Source organism: Talpa europaea (genome assembly GCF_964194135.1).
Source record: "Talpa europaea genome assembly, chromosome: 9".
NCBI classification, from domain to species: Eukaryota; Metazoa; Chordata; class Mammalia; order Eulipotyphla; family Talpidae; genus Talpa; species Talpa europaea.
This window is the reverse complement of record NC_140076.1, coordinates 110,147,406-110,161,694: the sequence shown is the minus strand read 5'-3', so window position 1 is coordinate 110,161,694 and position 14,289 is coordinate 110,147,406.

Here is a 14,289-nt window from a genome sequence, read left to right as displayed (position 1 = left end):
ATGTATGAATTTAAAAATTTGTCCATTTCTTCCACGTTGTCTCCAGTTTGTTTGTATTGAGATATTTGTAGTAATATGATCTTTTGTATTTCTGCAACATCTGTTCTTTTCCTTTTTTTTCTTTTGCCTGCAGATATTCAATAATTACTCCACCATCATGTGTTGAAAAGGTGATCCTTTCTTTTTTATCCCCCACACCCCACAACAGAAAATCTGGATGAAGGCAGCTAAAGGCATTAATTAGCACCCAAACATCAGAGCCCACTTCTCTGTGTGCTGTATTCATCCTGTCATGACCGCATGATGGCTGCCACTGCTCTGGACTCAGGTACAAAGGAAGAAAAAGGTAAAGGAATGATGTCAACAACATGTGTCCCTCTATCAAGAATAGAAAAACTTCCCAAGTAGAAACTATCCGCAGAATTTCAAAACAACCCATTAAATTCCAAGTTAGTTTCCCATCATCAACCAAAAATTATTCTAGATTATGTTTTCTGGAAGTACTTCTACCAGTTCCTGTTGTATCTTCTAACTCAAAATATCTATAGGCACCATCTATACCAATTTTACATCCTTTAAAGGCCAAGACAATTAGGGGAAGACATATGGGCATACAACATATAAACAGATAGTTGTCTTAGCTATCAGATATCCCAAATGGGATTATTTTATGCAACTACAGTCTTACTCGGGAGGCTCAGAGGGGAAAAAAAATCTCAAACTCCTAAAAAATATGGAGTGTTGTTTGTAATAGTCATCACGAATGATTCCTATTGTCAACCTAAGACTTTGGAAACAGGATGGAAAAGTTCAGTTAGAACAGTTACAAAGGAGATACATATCCTTGTTTATCACTTTAGGTTGTTCAGTGTTCAAACCTTCACATTAGAAGTCAATCTGGGGGTATTCTGTACAGCAGCTGAAAGAGAAAAATCAAATGAACTTTGGATCAAAAGGAGTCATCTGTTAGCCACCAAGCATGCAATCCTTGGGTTTCCTGAAACAGAACAATATCAACAGTTAACTGTCAATTAAAAGGGAGTCATCTGCTTACTTATGCCAGCCACCCCGGAACAGAAGCAGAAAGAGCAACATCAAAGAACAAATCACATCCCCCAAACTAAGTAACACACAGGTATTAAAACCTAATACAAGTACCCCATGCATGAAACAGAGTGCTTTCCAAAACAGACCTTCCTCAATAGGAAACAGTCTTAAAATCTTGTCTTCCCCCAGCAATCAAACAAATCCAAGAATTCAAATGGCAAATATGCCCAAAACAAATGGTATAGCCAAAAATTCCCAGCAGGAAACCCATTCAAACTTAATCTAGATTAAAAACGCTCTAATTTTTCTGATCCAGACCTTGCAAAACTCCAGATTTTCCAAGACTCAGTTAAGACTACCATTCAGAGTTATTGCTCAAGACTTCTTTCACCTTAGCACCCAAGCATAAATTTGCTAATTCAAACCACCACTGAATATTTTTGGTTTGCAAAAGCCCCTGAGGCATAGATCAGGAAATAGTCACAATTAAGAGCCCAAAGTCACTTCAAAACCTAACACTATCTTCAGAATTGCTAATTAGTCCTGTAAACTAGTAGAGATCACAGATGTCCAAAGTCATGGCACTGTATTTAGTTCCAAAGAAGCACACGAAAGCACCATTTTGGAGCAGATTCTACCTTTGCTCTAGCCACGTGTTTCAACGCTAGGCATCGTTGAGAAAAGCTACTAGCTATCACAGAAAAATTTCCACAAAATCAAACCTCTGAACAAAGGACTAGAAACAAATTGCACACATACACACAAAGTTTACACAAGGTGCAAGCTTTTCTAATCTCAGGAAGCAAATCTACACATATATGAAACACAAACACACCAGAGAAACATAAAACACATTTGCGCTAATGATAACCAGTGTCATGGGGAAGCCAACTTCCACCACGAGGTGACAAACCATGAATGGCTTATGTCCCTTTTACGTTGGGCACTAAATCTATTACAGGTCGACCAACCTATCTGCTCTAAATAGGTTCTGCCATCTGCCGTGTCAATATAAAACATAGTCTTAATAAGTGCATAAGGCCTTTGATAGAAAGGAACTCGAAGGACTTCCCTGGTGGTGCAGGAGATTAAGCACAGCACTATGAAGCAATCCACAATCTGCAGCACCAGTTCGATTCACGGCCAGCCAGGAGAAACCCACATGGCACAGCAGACCTCTCCTGTCTCCCCCGCTGCTCCCTTCAGCAGTGTACTTCAGACAATCTGCCTGTTCTGTTCCCCACTCTGTCTCTGGTGTATCCTCTCACCCCCGTACCTCTGGCCTATACCCCAGCTCTTGGATGCATAAATAAATAAATCTTTAAGAAAAAAAAAAAAAGAAAGAAAGGAACTTTAATACAATTAGCGCGCAATAAAGGCAAGAGAAAGGAAAGAATAGATATAATTGTCTTCACACGAAACACCAAGTTACGCATCTCCTTGTGGGTAAATGCCCAGTCAAACAGGGTAGGTCCAAAGCGTGGCCACTGAGGCTCAAAAGCTTGCCACAAGGCCAAGACACCTTCTGGTGGGGACCTGTAGCAAAGGGGCAGAAGGGGCCCAGCTTGTCTGGGATCAAAGGAACAAAATCAAAATACAGGTCAAGATAAAGTCTGCCGGGCCTCCCCGGTGGTGCAACGGTTGAGCGCTGGGTTGCGAAGCTGCCCGCGGCCTCTGCGGCGCCGGTTCGATCCCCGGCTGCTCTCCGGCCACAGGAGGAGGGTCCCACATGGCGTGCAGACCTCTCCTGCCGCCCGCTGCTCCCCTCAGCAGTGTACTTCGGTCCTTCTGCCTGCTCTGCTCCCCGCTCTGGCTCTGGTGAATTCTCTCACCCTCCCGCACTTCTGACTGTACCCAGTGCATGTATAAACAAAAAAACAAACAAACAAACCAGCAAACAAATAAATAAAGCATGCCTCTATAAAAAAAAAAAAAAAAAATTTAAAAAAAAAAAAAAAGATAAAGTCTGCCATTGTCAGCTTCCCCACAGTTCTCTCACCCACGTCTCTGCCTCCTTCAAGTGTCTCTTTCCACGTCCTCCAAGTCCCTGTACAAATCCAAGGCCAAGAAGTAAGCAAGGCTTCTTCACATGACTCTCTGCTCCATCTCTCTCCCTTCTTCTCTCGCTTGTTTCTGCTTCCTCTCTTTGCTCTTTTTATCCCTCGGCTCTACCCTTCCTTGGGTGGGGCAGGGCACCTGAAACTTCCCCTTTCTATGGCTATCACACGGTTATACCTGGAGAATATACTCCCTGCTGTGTCACCTCCAAGCTTAAAGGGGTCTGGGATTTCCTTTTAGGGTGAGGAAAATTCCACCAGAGGTGGTAGTTGCACAATACTGTGAATATAGTAAATACCACTGAAATGCTCACTTTAAAAAGTTAATTTTATGTTACAGGAATCTCATCTCAATTTAAAAACAAGAAAAGCCAGACTCTATAGTTTTAGTTCATACTAAGCAACCAAAAAGAATGTCTCTTAAAGTTGTATTGATTTTCATTTCGTGTTAAGATCAAGTAAATTCCATTTTGTGTTTTGAAGCTATTTCACTGAATTCGAAAACTAAACTAGATGTGGCTTTTAATTCCAAACTGAAACAGCAAGAAATAAAATTATAAGGTAACTGGTTTGGTTGTTTTATTTTCTCAAGTGTTTTAAAACATTTTTGAGGTTTTCAATAGTAAAAGGAAATCGTCTTTAGTACAGCTGGATAATTTCTACTTAATTGGCTTTTTCTTCTTGATCTGGTTTGAACTGTTTATTGCACTTTAGTAATTAACCACTATCAGCTTCATTAATGAAACAGAAACCACCTCCTCTTATCATTTATAAAATGCTTGTCAAACAAAAATTTAAACAAAGAATAGAATTTGAGCCAAGGAACAGCTCTTTAAAAGCTACTGCAACTAATTATAGGAGTTTTCTAGTAATTTTATTGTTGTTTTCCATTTATTATGAAAGAATCCTGAAGACCTACAGCATTTCTTTGGCATAGTTATCTGAAATATTTTATACAAGAGTAACTATTTTGACAATGCTTCTTATCCATTGTGGTGAGAAAGTTGAGTTTTGGTTGCTTATTTATATCCATAAATTATAAAAATCAGATTCTTAATCCAACCACCCTTAGAGAAAATATTTTCTATTCTAGTTAATTTTTAGTTGACCGTGAAAAAGAGCAGGGTAGATAGTTTTAAGATATTTATGAGACTGTGTAAACAAAATTATCAGTTTATGTGTCCCAAAACAAAATAAGACTTAAATTTTTAATTTTAAAAGATTGTTTTACTGGGATTTAATGAGAATGTCACAAAGTTTTAAGTGATTTATAGGAAAATATGTTCCACTTTTGATACCGGAATTGTAGGTTTTCAGGCCTAGTTTCACAGGCAGGAATGGCTCCCTGGTGGTCTAGTGGCTGGGACTCAGCTTCTGGTATCACTGTTACAATCCTTTCTCCCCAAATCTTCATTTTTGACAAGTCTAGAATTTTATTAACTTAGAAAAAGTAAGGTAAAAAAACTAAAATGCTAATTCAGAATATAAGAAATAATAATGAGGTGTGGTTTTATGTACATAAATTATGATAATAGCAGATCATAAATTTCCTCATTCACAATTGTGCTTTGCTGACTACAGGATCAATCTGTAGCTATGGAACAGAAATAGGTTCATAGGGTGATATAATCCATGATCTTTTTCTCATTACTATTTCATTCGACTCTTGGTCTGTGGCAATCTTCTTCCCTATTTATCTTCTCAATGACCTTCGCAGGTTCTGGCTCATAGCAGATGCTTAGTAACTATTTCTTCTATGACTGAATAAAAAATGCATGAATGTAGTATAAGTGCTATGCTAACTAACTGAGCTAACTATCCAGAGGTAAAGATGTAATAAAATAATGCCTCTAGCTTTCAAGAACTCCAGAATACTCAATTCAGGAGTTCATTATCTTACACCTTCTGTTTTGAATTCAAGATTTGTTTATTCTCATTTGTAGGAGGAAAACTGAACACCAGTAATTGACACTTTGTTTATATACCTATTAATGCTTTATCTCACTGGGTATAATTGCTTTCATTTGTATTTTTCTAACCAATTAATGATGTTTAACATATAAGCAAAGACCATGCACATTTTCCCTGGTGCTTAATACATGAAAGATACTCAATAAATGAACTAAAGTTAATACTTTTTGTAAAATATTTTCTTACTTACTTTATGTTGTTTCTAGTATAATATAGTGAGCTCTGTTAGAATAAGGACATCTGTACAGACAATGGCAGGATACTTTCTACCTACTTATAGCAATATATTTTCAAAATCTTATTGATTAGCATAAGTTTATGAAGTAATCATTAAAAAATGCATGGTCCCTGATAGCAGTAACTTCTCGAGAAGTTTCTTTATTCAGCTCTTGCAGAATACTATACACTTTTAAGTCATATTAATATAATAACAAATGAAGAAATTAAATCTTACAGCACTCTCAACATGAAGGGTAGGAAATTTTTCTAAAATGTTCTAGTTACAATTTTTCTATCCAGAAAGATTGGGAAATAATACGTTTAATATCTTTCCATGATGCTAGTAAAAATATGCAGGAAAAAATATTACTTTTTCTCCAGAGTGGCAAATGTATGTGAGTACCCATGAAGGGTTCTTATTCTAAGAGGGGATGGGTGGAAAATGTGTGGTTTAAATGACTAGGTGAGTCTTCTTTGTACGCATTAAAGAACTAAATCTCAGGGAGAATTTAGAAATCAGCATCTATAACACTGAGCTCTACCTAAAAATTTGATGAAACCATTGGTTTTAGACTTTTAGATAATTTGTACATATGCATCTTGAAATATGAAATTAAATACTCTAAGACTTCTTTTCACTTTACTTCTGCTTTTGTTTATTCAATATTATATTTGATGTAGTATTATAGAAATGTGCATGATCTGTGTGGACTGTTTTTGGTTGTTTGTTGTTTTTCGGCTTTTTTTTTTTTAATTAATTTATTTATTTATACAAGCACTGGGTACAGTCAGAAGCACGGGAGGGTGAGAGAATTCACCAGAGCCAGAGCAGGGAGCAGAGCAGGCAGACTGACAAAATACACTGCGGAGGGGAGCATCGGGCGGCAGGAGAGGTCTGTGTGCCATGTGGGACCCTCGCCGGCAGCCGGGGATCAAACCGGTGCTGCAGAGGCTGCGGGCAGCTTTGCAACCCAGTGCTCAACCGCTGCGCCACCGGGGAGGCCCTGTTTGTTGTTTTGTTTTTTTTAATCCATCTTTTTGTATAAGAACACATGGCAGATCAGCTCAAGCTCAACTATAAGAATTACAAATTTTTCACATTTTAATGTTGTATTTATGATTACTTGATATTTCTCTTTTTATTAATGCCAGAGTGAGAATGGGTATATTTAAAATTGCCTATAGAGGAAGATAGTTGTTCTTTCTTGTCTTTTTTTTTTTTTTCACTAATTCAAGTAATTCATTTGTTAGCTGCTCTGCTGAGTCCTGCCACGGGGAATTTGTATCATTTTGACAAAATGCAGATGTGACACTAGTAGTTATTAAAAGCGTTAAAACATTAACCTTTAGCAACCTCATTTTTCACTCGGTACCCATGTTTAAGTATATTATCAAACTGAAGTTAAACACTAAAAATTAGATATATTCTCTTCCACTTGAAAAGAATAAATGTGATATAAAGTAAGGCATTAGAAGGAGAAGCTGTATAAATAGTTGTTTTATTGTTATTAACATAGTTCTAATCACTTATCCTGGTGAAACTAAAGTGTGAGTGAGAGACCTGCTTTAGGAATATTCACTACAATTATAGTTTAATCTTCAGAATTTCAAGATTGGTAGCATCAAGGCTTGATTTATTAAACATTATGTGAGAACTCTAGGTTAAAGAATTTTCAGCTCAGACTATTTTAGATAGAAGCCACGCTAATCATTTAATTGATTTAAATTTATTCACAGCATACCTCAATAGGAGGTTCTCAACAAATATTAATTACTATCCAAACTTCTTGTCATCTATCTATAAAGTAAGTACTTCACTGGCTACTAGAGAAATGCAAAGATAAATGCATCATAATCTCCTTACTAGGTTGGGAGTAGGACAGGTATATAAGTAAGTGCTACATATAAAATATAAGTGCAATGCAAAAAAAACACATGACTTAGGGCCTCCCCGGTGGCGCAGCGGTTGAGCTGGGTTGCAAAGCTGCCCGCAGCCTCTGCAGCGCTAGTTCGATCCTCGGTCACTGGCTGAGGGTCCCACATGGCACACAGACCTCTCCTGCCGCCCGATGCTCCCCTCAGCAGTGTACTTCATCAGTCTGCCTGCTCTGCTCTCCCCTCTGGCTCTGGTGAATTTTCTCACCCTCCCGTGCTTCTGACTGTGCCCAGTGCTTGTATAAATCAATCAATCAATCAATCAATCAATCAATCTTAAAAAAAAAAAAACAAAACATGACTTAGCAAAGGAAGAAATAATTGGCATACCCCACAGGAAGCATTTATAGTTGATATTTTGCCTTCTTTTTAGCCATTCAGTATCTGAAACTTTTCACTATGCTTCTAAAATTCTTGTTCAGGCACAGCCCAACTACCACTTGGAAACTAAAAATATGGCTTTTCCTTCTTCCCTTGGAGTTAGAACACAGGCCCACAACTTAGGCTCAACTGATCAGAAATCTCCCCCTTCCCAACTTTGTCCAGCAGCAAAATCTGTGCAGAACTCTCTCTGTGGTGGTGGCTGCAAATTGAGTTCCTGAAGCAAAGTAGCAAAGATACAGGCTTCCCCCACTAGCCACAAGCACAGCAAGGGTATGGAACTTTATATAAGTTGACATGGCTGTAAATGAAGACAAAGTTACCATTAATTTACATGGAAATAAATTTTTAGCATTCTCAGACCCCAAAAAAATAACCTATCAAATCACACCAACTAGCACATAAGACCTAACATGGCACTAACAGGAAAAAGAAGAATGATGTGATAAATCCATAGCTCAGCCAAGCAGTTCTGAAGCAGAAGCTTAGTGGCGCTATTCTCACTGCCTAGCTCAAGAGTGTTCTGCTGAAAAACAAATGCTGAATGCCACTTTTGTTTTTCAACTTTTGTCATAAAAGTAATCGTTTTCAGATTTTTTTAGTTAATGAAACAGGTACTAAAACAGGTATTTCATAAAAATGAAATGGTGTAACCCAAACTTTTGAAAAGTAGGGGGATACCAGTATTTGAAAACTGTTTGCTGAGCAAGCTAAAGCAATTAGTAATTAGAACAGGGCTGCAATGTCCTCACTAAACAAGTTCTGCAACATGATGTTGACATTGTTCCTAGTTGCACAGCTGTGAACCTGATTTTCTAGTCTTCCCAGTGATTCTGTAAGGAACCCAATATTCTTAGAATAGATGATTCTCCATTCAAATCATTGAAAATATGTTTATACAGCTAGCAACTAAGGGCTTCGGTGGACATAACGCTTAATAAATAGTAACCAACTTTTCTTCTGTCAAATTTCCACCCACTGATCCAGCTGATGATAGTAACAGCCCAAGAGAGTATCCAGCCCAAGATAGTAACTCTATATCACCTCTAATGTAGTTATAGCAATGGTCCCCAAGTCTGGTTAGCTTTCAAACTGAAGAGTTTTCAAATTTCAAGTAATGGGATTTGATCAGGAGACTCAGAGAGCCTCTTTCATTAATTCCACAACATTTATTGAGTACTTATTGTCTTTTAGGAACCCTAAAGTGCTGTGGCAGCAAAATCCAGCCCATCCCTACTCTCATGGAGATTACTATTCTACAGGGAAACAAAGTGATCTACTAGTTATTCTGATGAATACATCATTATAAATGACATAAATGCTCAGAAAGAACATAATTTTAGAGTAGTATATAGTAAGGGAACCTACCCCAAACTGAGAAATTGCAAAAGCATTCCTTAATGAAGGATCTTGAGTTGAGATCTGAAGAATGAGTGCACTGAGTTAGGAATGGAAGTCTCAGGTTGAAGGTGTCAGAGCAGGGATCAAATTAGTTGCCTCACCTCCTGGAGCAATGAGACAGGTACCTGAGGATCCCAGATACACCTCTCTCTCTCTCTCTCTCTGTCTTTAGATCCTTTTCTTGCAGGTAGCGATTGCACTTAAAATATAAGCTACTATTATTTTTATTGTGCACTAACCAATGATCCAGAACTTGATTTTTTAACAGCTTCATTCACATACATACTAATTTCTTTGTATACTATAAAATGTACACATTTTAAAGTGTACATTTCTATCACTTTTAGAATATTGAATTGTAAAACCATCACTACAATCTAATTAGATTAGATTGTTTTCATTACTCCAAAACACAACTTGATTTTTTTTTTATAGAGGCATGTTTATTTATTTATTTGTTTGTTTGTTTTGTTTATACATGCACTGGGTACAGTCAGAAGTGCCGGAGGGTGAGAGAATTCACCAGAGCCAGAGCGGGGAGCAGAGCAGGCAGAAGGACCGAAGTACACTGCTGAGGGGAGCAGCGGGCGGCAGGAGAGGTCTGTGCGCCATGTGGGACCCTGCTCTGGGGGCCGGGGAGCAGCCGGGGATTGAACCGGCACCGCAGAGGCCGCAGGCCAGCTTCGCAACCCAGCACTCTACCGCTGCGCCACCGGGGAGGCCCCACAACTTGATTTTGAGGAAGGAAATACTCAAGTAGCTTTGAGCCAAGTCTTCGAGGAAAGACCAGGAGTACAACAGAAAAGACAACACACTGATGCAGTGCAAAGAGCAGGAGCAGACCATAAACAAGCAGTGAACACAAGCATCAGAGTCACATGGAAACAGGATTGCAGTAAAACTGATAGGAGAAAAGTAGGCAAGAAAATGAGATTCAAACACAAACGGCAAGACAGTGTCTAGGGCACCAGACATAGGCCGTATGCCAGACTGACTCACAATCACACCTACCACCACCTCAGGGCTAGCACAGCCAAGGGTTGCCCCAGATTTCTGCACTCTAAAAGGGCCCTTAGTCAAAGTTCTGTGGGTTACAAGTATACTTTTCAGATGTCTCTTAGGTTCTCCAGAAGTGAGGGAGTTACCTTTCCCTTTAAATTCCAGCTACCTTGCTGTACATCTGCATCCACTCTCAAATATTTCCTTGGAAAATGCTGACCTGTCCCACAAATATATCCTTACTGTTTCTTGCCATCTTTCTCACTTTCTTTTTTAAGACTTATTTTATTTATTTATGCATACGAGAACCTCCCCGGTGGCACAGCAGTTGAGTGCTGGGTTGCGAAGCTGCCCGCAGCCTCTGCAGTGCCTGTTCGATCCCCAGCCCCTGGCAAGGATCCCACATGGCGCGCAGACCTCTCCTGCCGACCACTGCTCCCCTCAGCAGTGTACTTCCTCACTCTTCTCTGCCCTCCGCTCTGGCTCTGGTGAATTCTCTCACCCTCCCACACTTCCGACTGTGCCCAGTGCTTGTATAAATAAATAAATAAATCTTTAAAAAAAAAATTTATGCATACAAGAGCTGGGGTGTAGGCCAGAGGTGCAGGGAGTAAAAGGATTCACCAGAGTCAGAGTGGGGAACAGAACAGGCAGATCTTCTGAAATACACTGCTGAAGGGAGCAGCGAGGAGACAGGAGAGGTCTGCTGTGCCATGTGGGTCAACTCCCTGGCCAGGGATCAAACTTATGCCGCAATGGCTGGCAACAGCTTGATAGCACTATGACTTAACCCCTGAGCCACCTGGAAGGCCCAGAAATGCAACTATTTAAAATAAAAATTTAGGGCCTCCCCAGTGGCACAGCAGGTTGAGTGCAGCTGTGAAGCTGTCCACAGCCTCTGCAGCATGGGTTCAATTCCGGGTCAGCCAGAGAGATACCCACATGGCGCAGCAGACCTCTCCTGTCTTGCCTGCTGCTCCCCTCAGCAATGTTTTCAGTCATCTGCCTGTTCTGCTCCCCCCTCTGTCTCTGGTGAATTCTCTTACCCTCCTGCACCTCTGGGCTATACCTTAGTTCTTGTATAAATAAAATAAATCTTTAAAAAAATAAAATAAAACAAAAATTTAATTGTCATTACCTTAGAATCTATTGATCACATTTCCCCCGAGGGGTTTCCTGTCAGTCTTCTTATCTTTCTGTTGGCCACTGGGTTATAAGTTGTAGTTATGAAGCTTAGAAATGGAGGCTTTGAACAGCAAGTAAGCAGTGTTATTGAGGAATTAGCGTGACTAGTTGAGTTCTCAACACTAACATGGTAAAGCACAGAAGAAAAACTACCCCTACTGAAAGGGCAGCCAGGGTTTTAATGACATTTTTAAACCTTCTGCTCAGGAACAGTTTTTTGGTTTCCTGACCAGGAAGAATGGTGTGCTGATCCAGTGCTCCAACTATGGAGGGGTGCTATGACCACTAGGGCATGTGTGCCACTTGTGGCTAGCTAGCCTTGTGTGGGGAAACTTACAGAAGGCCTCCTTGTGTCTTGCCCACAGTGCTGGCTCCCTTAAGTACCTTGCATTCATTTTGATGCAGTAAAAGAAAAAGGAAAAATTTTGATTAGAGGTTGAGGTTTGGTTTTGTTGTGGCAGATACAGATGCAGCCTCTAGCTTAGGGAGCCTGACTTTGGCCTTGTGGAATTGTTTTTATGCATTTGTGTATAGTTTAGGGAATCTGGTTTTGGCTTTATAGAATTTTCTTTGGGAGTATGTGTCTGGCTGGGGAACGTGGTTTTGAATTTGTGGAAGTCCTTTTTGGTTACATGTGTGGTTTATTTTCTCCCCTAGCTTAGAGAGTTTGGTCTTGTGGACCTCTTGGGTGTATGTATTCTTTGCTTTAGATACAGGAACTTTGTCCCCCTAAGGTCCAGCCATTTATAAGGGCAACCTGGAGCCACATGCCAAGATGGCATATAGCTATTGGTTCTGTTCTTCCCAGAACTTTGTTTTCTTCTCCCAAGTATTGTTGGGAGTGTTCATGACCATTTCCTGATATCAGTTGGCTTGGAGCTTGAATTTGCCTACATGCTTCTTGTCTTTGGCTAAGGTATACAGGTGGTAACTCACCCTTGGCCTTTAAGACAGTAGAGTTACCAAAGCCACCTGACTTCCTACAGCCAGCTATCTTTTTCTTTTTTTAAGATTTTATTCATTTTTATTTTTGCATAGAATAACTGGGGTGTAGGCCAGAGGTGTGGGGGTGGAGGATGTGTGTGAAAGGATTCACCTGAGACAGAGTGGGGAGAACAGACAGATCTACTGAAATACACTGCTATGGGGAGCAGCGGGGAGACAGGAGAGGTCTGCTGTGCCATGGAGGGTAGCTCCCTGGCCAGGGATCAAACTCAGGCTGTAGAGGGGATCACTGAGATATAGCCCCTAGGCCACTATGGAGGCCCCAGTTAGCTTTTTCTAATGTAAATGGCATGTATAATAAATGGCACTGCTTGATTAAACTTCAGGTCTGCTTTGTAAAGTGAGGTGGAACAGATTTAGCACGTGCACACAGCAACACTACTGAAGGGTCAACAAACAATGCTTTTGTTTTTATTTTTTTGCAATCTTCACTTTGAGGAAGGTCAGAAATACTGTTTTAAGTAAATGAAAATCCTTTTTAAAAAAACAAAAGGAAAGAAATTCTGATACATGCTACGACATGGATGAGCATGGAGGACATTATGCTGAGTACTTCAGCATAAACAACACATTTGATATGTTCGCCCTGCCAGCAACAGCCACCTCACTGTCATGCCTGTACCCTCAGAAACCAACTGGCTCCCACAGCCCACACAAGGAGGGATACTGACACTGGGGCAACTGCCTATCTATGCCCCAGGGCTCTGAAACATTAAAGAGAGACTTAAAGGCAACCTCTACAACTGGGCACAGACAAGAAAAAATCAGCCTGCTGAGATACTCACAAAGGTACCAATGATCAACCTAGAGCTGGGACAATGTTAAACTGTAGGGTACAGCCCTTACACAGCTCAATCCTTCAAGACCTCAAGAAGGCTGTTATGTCCAAGACCCAAGAAACACAGAGTCGAGCAAGCCGAGGAGACACAGCAACATGTTCCAAAAGAAAGGACAAGGCGGGAAACGTAAATAGTAATTTATCCGATAAAGACTTCTACAAAGTAATGGCCATAAAGACGCTCACGCAACTGGAAAGAACGGGTGAGCACAGTACGAACTTGAGCAGAGATAGGGAATTCAGTTCCAAAGGAAAGTGTCAGAACTGAAAGATACAATAATAAATGATTCGTATCCATGTATCTGATACCTTAAGTAGTCAAATTCAGTGGCAGAAAATAAAACAGTGGTTGCCAGGGGCTGGGAGGAGCGCAGGATGGGGAAGTCAGTGTTTAACGAGCACAGAATTTCAGTTTTGCAAGGTGAGAGCTGTGGAGATCCACAGTGACGACGGCACGCTCTGTGCATTTTATTTTATTTTTATTTTTATATTCCCCATACAATTGCAACCCCCTTATTTTGACCCCATCTCTCCTTTCCCCGCCCCCCCCCCGCTGTGTGCATTTTATTGGATTACTTGGTCGATTTATTCATACGATGGAAAAAAGACTGCTTAATCTTTTATTTTAAAATGCTTCTGTTAAAATGAGATACTAAAAATAAATAAATAAATAAATAAAATGAGATCCTAGTCTTAAAATTCTTGTCACGGCAGATTTGCAATGTTGATCCATCCAAGGAAATGCTGACTATTTTGTGAACTCTATTTGGCCAGTGAAAATGAAAACAAACAAAAAACCTGTAAATGATTTCTCTGTAGAAATGAATTATAGAATTTTAAAAAGAATCCCACACATAATCACCATTTTAAAAAATAAAATAAAATAAAAACGGTTCGGATTGTAAATTTGACGTGTTTACCCAGATATCTTGAACAGTGAAGAACAACGACTGAAATAACAACCCACTTCAACCTAAACCAAAGCAAAAGGGGGAAGCTGGGGGGCCCCGCCCGGGGGACCCCGCCCAGAGGACCCCGCCCAGCGCCGGCCCGGGTGACGACAGCGGGGCGCGGCGGGCGTGGCCGTGGGGCCGTCGCCGACGGGAGCCGTCGCCCGCCGCCCGGCGCCGCGGCGCAGGCGCAGAACCGCGCGAGCCGCCGGCGAACGCGCCCGGAAGTGACGTCGCCGCGCTGCGCCAGCTCGGGCGAGCCGCCGAGGAGGGCGGCGCGGGGGCCGCGACCCCGGCCACG